The sequence below is a fragment of the Asparagus officinalis genome, chromosome 10 (assembly GCF_001876935.1).
Source record: "Asparagus officinalis chromosome 10, Aspof.V1, whole genome shotgun sequence".
Classification (NCBI taxonomy): Eukaryota; Viridiplantae; Streptophyta; class Magnoliopsida; order Asparagales; family Asparagaceae; genus Asparagus; species Asparagus officinalis.
In genome coordinates this window covers 11,490,756-11,496,755 of record NC_033803.1, presented here as the reverse complement: position 1 = coordinate 11,496,755, position 6,000 = coordinate 11,490,756, and positions in this window count along the sequence as shown.

The following is a 6,000-nucleotide window of genomic DNA, read 5'->3' as shown; positions in this document are numbered from 1 at the left end:
TTTAGGATTCACAAAGATTCATAACCAAACAATGTAAACACTCGAATAAAAAGTGGTGAGGTGGATAACTCTTTTCTATCTTGTGTCATAAATACTCTAGTTTCCTAAAACCATCCAAACAGCCTCTAACGCATAGTATTTCTAACATCTCCTAATAAAAAAATCTTAGCCTTTGATTTATCAATCAAAGGTCAAGATCACATCCTTATCATCCCTTTACTTTTGCTCATGAGGAGATCATGACCTTTGATTGATAAATCAAAACCAAGATTTTATGAGGAGATATTAGGAACCTCTTCATGTCTCATGAGTCGAGGATCCGAATCCAGCTTCTGCTTCGTCTGTCATCTCCTGCTAACTGCTAAGGGTGAATTAACACTAATGCCCATATACTAATAAACAATGAACAGCTAAAACATTAGGATAGTTATCTTTCCATATGGGGTATGACAATTATGTGTAGCTCTTCAGGATGCTCAACCCAAGCAAACAGAACTTAAAAGGCGGGGCCCACTCTTCACCATCCTTGTTATGTGCCGTTTGCTTTTCCGAGAACACTCTTATAATATTGTATCTGGTGTGGTTTTTTATATCCGTCCCTTTACATCATTAATGCTACTAAAACGCTCCCCCAAATTAAAAGTGTTGTTTAACCCTGTCAATTTCCATATCTTACTCTTAATTAGAGGGGTCAACTTAAAACAAATTATAAGAATTGGGAAATCTAATAGCAATGGTAATGAAATCTCAATGATTTAAGAGACTAATTTCATAATATTAAAGATTTTAGGGAAATTTGTGTCCAGGCCCGAAAAAACAGAAACTTCATGTGCTGCAGCCCCTCTTAGTTTCCCCCATGTGATTCAGCCCCTTGAAGTGTGGCACTTTGTACTACAGCTCCTTTTTAGCAATTATTACATACCAGCTAAGCTAAAATCCTCAAAATAACATTATCCCCTCTCTTCAATCCCTCAAACCCGGCTCTCTCATCCTCTCTCTCTCTCTCTCTCTCTCTCTCTCTCTCTCTAAAACCAAGGGCTTTCTCACGCTCGTCGCCCTAGCCCTGGCCCTCCTCGCCATCGCCGTCACCGCCTCCGCCCAGGCCCCTAAGCATCGCCCTCGAGTTTGCCACAACAGACCTGTTATGTTTGCTGGATATGAGAGGAAAATCATAGAGTTTAATTAAGTATTCAGTTTATTTATTTCTTATATGTGACTTAGCTTTGTGTCAGAAAAGCAAGGACTCACGGAAGTCTCGTGATTTACATAAAACAAAATTGTATTATTATGTTGAGGTTCGTGGACGTAATGGCGAGTTTTGAAGTCAAAGAAGAAAGTGAATGACATGGCTAGTTTTGACTTCAATTCTAACGAGACTTTTAATGTCTTCTTTATTATTTTACTTGTGACTCTCCTCTGTTGATGAATCAACAACACCCTCAATTTCTTTTTTTTTTCTAATCGGGAAAAATAATCGTGTCTTGATCTTATATCTGAAATCTTAGTTCTTGAGCTCTTGGGCTCTCAAGTTAGTTCTAGCTTGCCCTATGTTAATTCTAACCTGCCCCATGTTAGTTCTAGCCCGTCCCATGTTAGTTCTAGCTAGTTAGGGGTAAGTTAGAACTAATAATATTCGAAGCGATATAACGAGATATAGAAAATGAGCCCAAGTGAAAGGAAGATACCGTGCGATAGACAATATAAAGGGCTACACACCGGCGGAGACGGTGGTGAAAACGGAGACCGGGGGTGGCTGAAAAACACAGGCGAAGTCGGCACGGCGCTGCTATTTTCTGCTCGCTGTTGTCGTCGAGCGATGTTTCAGATGTTACCGAGAGAGATAGAGAATAAGTTAGAGCGTGATACAAATTGAAGGTGATAGGCAACATGTAGGGCTAGTCACCAAAAAAGAAATCGGCGAAAACGAAGATTGGAGATGATCGGAAAGTGTGTGCGAAGTCGGCACAAAACTACAGTTTTCTGCAGTGTAATCTCTCACCGTTCGGGTTTGTTCTTCACCGTTCGAAGCTTTTTGCCGCTGTCTGGGCTTGCCGGAGGTGGGAGGAGGTTGCCGGGGTCATCGGGGTGTCTCAGTGGGCTCCGCCGAAGGTGGGAAGAGTTTTTCTCAAGTTAGTTCTAGGCTCTTGGGCTCTCAAGTTAGTTCTAATTTGCCCCATGTTAGTTCTAACCCGCCCCATATTAGTTCTAACCCGTTCCATGTTAGTTCTATCTAGTTTTAACTCTAATTCATCTTAATTCTAGGCTTTTTGGCTCTCAAGTTAGTTCTAACTTGCCCCATGTTAGTTCTAATCTGCCCCATGTTAGTTCTAATCCGCCCCATATTAGTTCTAGCTAGTTGGTGTTAGACCCTAGAGGGGGGGGGAGGGGGTTATTAGGGTCTATTGCTAATCTAATATGATTTTATGGCATTAAAAACTAATTAACAAATATATCCTAGCAAGTATGATATGCTACAAGATATGTGTAAAGATATACAATATAAACAAGGATAAACAATATGATCATGCAACAATGACGATATAACAATATGCAAGAATAAATACGCCAATGCCAAACTCAAACACAAGGAAATGATCACGGAGTTCGGACCTTCCGTCCTACGTCTCCGTTCCCCACTCCCGGGGAGAATCCACTACACAACCCGGTTTGAAAGCTGGAACTTCTCTACACACTCGGTTTTCTAGCTAACCGAAAACTCTACACACTCGATTATCAAGTCAATCGATAACTCTCACAAATCCTCACAAAGTGCATACACAAGGTACAACCTCAAGTGTTGGTCCTCACGTATCGACTCCCTCAAGTGTTCGGAATTATCACCTCTCACTAGGCCACCGACGCCACTCCTCTAGGTATTGACTCCATCCTCACCACACACTCCTCTCGGTGTACAAGTGTATTACAAAGTAAACTTCACAAATTAAGCACAACAAATAATTATTCTCTAAACAAGGTGAGAACTCAATTAGGCACAACTCTAAGTCACAAACCTCACAACCCAAAATATACTATGAATGTAAATACTATAAGCTCAATAGGTTGTGTGTGAAAAGAGATTCAATAAAAACAATTTAACTAAACTCAATATAAATCTAGCTTATGGAAATTAGAAACAAAACAATAAATAGCTAGAATGAGTTTAGAAAAACTTCTCTATAGATCAAGAGAGAGAGAGAGAGAGAGAGTTGAGTTGAAGCTCAAACACCAAAGGATGATCTCTTCTTCCTCTTGTGAAATTATCTTCACAAAACCGAAACTTTGAAACAAGGCTTTAAACACCTTTAAACAAACTTAAACCCTTGTCAAACTTAATTAAAACATTTTCTTAGTTGATTAAAATAGTTAATGTAAAGGGGTATATATAGGCTTGAAGAAACCAGCCCAAGAATCTAACAAAATCCCATAAAAACATTAAAATAAATAAATCTGGAAACTAGCCGTTAATGTGCAACGGCTATTTGATAAGTCGACTTATGAGTCGGCTTATGTGAGTCGACTCAGTAGAAGAAAAATCACAATTCCGCTGCACTTCGTGAGTCGACTTATGAGTCGACTAAACATGCACAGACCTGAAGTGCACAGAAAAACTCAACTAAAAACTATGTTAAAAAATATCAAATAAATTCCAAAAATTATAAAACTTTGGGAGATGATTTTAGACATGATAATAAACATGCTACAAAAACTGGTTTTCAAAAAAGGCCTCCCAAATGAGAAATATCATCATTTTGTAAAATAGTTCAAAACAAAAAAATGTGAACACATGAATTTTGACATTTTGGCTAAACCAAGTTTTGAAACTTTATAAAATGATTTTGTAGACTTAATGAATGATTGTTAAGTCCATAAACCATGAAAATAATATTTTCTCAAAATTGCATATTCTATGCAATATATTCTCAAACAAAATAGAGTATGAAACATATGATTATATATATGAATGTAAATTTGTTTCATATCTATATAGTTAAACCAAAACATAATAATAAATGTGAAATATGTAATTTTATATTTATAAACATGAAGACTCAAAACTATGTATGTGTATATATATAACTATATATATATACATAGAAACATATATGTATATGTATGACTACATATACATAGAATGTATATGATTGAGCTTAAAGTACTAACACACATAATATAAACCTAAACTAATGTTACCCAAGTTTGATCTTGATCTTCATTGTAGCTCAACTTGGTAAACTTGGATGAAGTTTGAACTTAGATCTTCAACTTTGAATAGCAATGCTTCAACCACTATTCCGCCAACCTCCATTTGATATGATCGTTATGACGCAATCCATCCATCCTCCAACATATTATTTGTCTACAATAAATAGATAAACACAAACACTAGATAAATAATATTAGTCGTAAATTATTTGTTAAACATCATCAAAATAATAAGGCTAACAATCTCCCCCTTTTTGATGATGACAACAATTTACACAAAGAGATATATATGCATGAAAAGAAATGAATATATAAATTAGAATTATCAGGCATATAAACAAGAAAAGGCTATACTCACAAAATTTCTCCCCCTTTGACAACATCAAAAGAGGAAAACACCAAGAATGAAGAGAGCGAAAGCTCCCCCTATCAATATGCATGAGTGAGTATAAAACAAGTATATGAAATAGCTCCCCCTATCAAAATGTCATATAGAATATATGAAATGAAAGCTAAGGCAAAAACATGTGAGCAAGCATAAATTAAAGATATGCTAAACAAAACTCATATACAAACAAGACAATGAGAACACATATTAATATGTCATTTATGAAAGAAGTGTCTCATTACATAATTATAAAAACATAGTGTATAAAAATAGATTTATGAAAACAAAGGAATGAGGAAAACATGAGAACCAAAAAATAGATTTATGAAAACAAAGGAATGAGGAAAACATGAGAACCATGAAAAAAGTTTTCAAGTGAAAATAAATCACTCAAATGAAGTCATAAATCAAGATTTGAGTCAAAAAACAATGTTTGATCAAAGAAAAAAATTTCTTTGTATAACTTGATCAAACCACTCATAGAATACATTATAAGACACGAATAAATGATCCATAAGCATAAACACATAAATATCATTATATAAGTGAAAATATAATGAATTCAAAATAACAAATCAAAACACAATTTTTAAGAGAGGCAACAATATCAAGCTCTTGAGCTTGTTCCAACCCATATAATTATTTTAGCACCCGGTAAACATGATTTGAGAAATAAACACCCAATAAATCCGGGGGGTTATATAAATATAAACTTCTCATGAAAATTGAAACTCATAGTCATGAAAACAAAAGATTTTGATCAAAGAATTTTTTTTTCATATTTAATTTTTTTAAAGCATATTTTGAAAACCAAGAAAAAGAAAAAGAAAAAAACACTAAGTTCTTGGTAATAAAAAATAAAAATCATTTTGACACTCAAGCATTCTTGGTACCAGATTGTTTAGGGACATGACCCCTATCGATAAAGCTTAAAGCCCTAGGGTTATGAACCCTCTTGGGCAAATGTGGTGCACGGATATGATCAAAACAAAAATTGTATAAATAATCTTTACGATTGTAATTTGTACAATAAAAAGATTAAAATAATTTGCGTTGACCAAATGGTTGTGCACGGGAAACATTAGAAACATTTGCAAACATGAATGGTCTTTTAAAATTATTTTGTAAATGTGGAACTCTTTTTAAATCAAAACAAAATTTGGTCAAATGACCAAAACCACCACAATGATCACATTTAAACACATGAGCATACTTATGATGAACATGATGAGTATGTGCATATGTATGTGCAAAATATGATGATGAAGCTTGATGAGATGCACAAGAAGGATTAATATGAGCCTTAGTGGGTTTATGTGCATCATAGCAAAATCTAACAAGATGGTCTTTACGATCGCAATTTGTGTATTTGTAGACTTTGCTATACATGTGTGCATGATGAATAGGAT